This window comes from Halyomorpha halys, unplaced genomic scaffold, assembly GCF_000696795.3.
Source record: "Halyomorpha halys isolate HHAL.00 unplaced genomic scaffold, Hhal_1.1 Scaffold1132.1, whole genome shotgun sequence".
In the NCBI taxonomy this organism is placed as follows: domain Eukaryota; kingdom Metazoa; phylum Arthropoda; class Insecta; order Hemiptera; family Pentatomidae; genus Halyomorpha; species Halyomorpha halys.
In genome coordinates, this window is record NW_027109501.1 from 61,221 (window position 1) to 61,555 (window position 335).

Consider the following 335-nt stretch of genomic DNA (forward strand, 5'->3'; position numbering starts at 1 on the left):
TTATTACCTACACCTTTTGCTGATATTTATGTTTCCTTTTCACTCTATCTTTATCTTGTTCCTTTTTATAGTAAAATAGATTAAATCGAATTTTATAGCAGAAAAAAATCAAAAAGAAAAAAAAAGCATATGGTTACCGACATTTGAAGCTTTCTTTCTTTGCCAATCATTTGTACAAGTTTTGGATTTGTAGCCAGAGAGAAACGTATAGATCAAGGATACAAAGAAAAATCTACTGAAAGAAAGAGAGAAAGTCAATGATTTTTTAAATAATTTGTCTCCTTTCTCCTCTGTTCCTGTAATTACTTGCCTAAAACACAAATATTTCAATAATA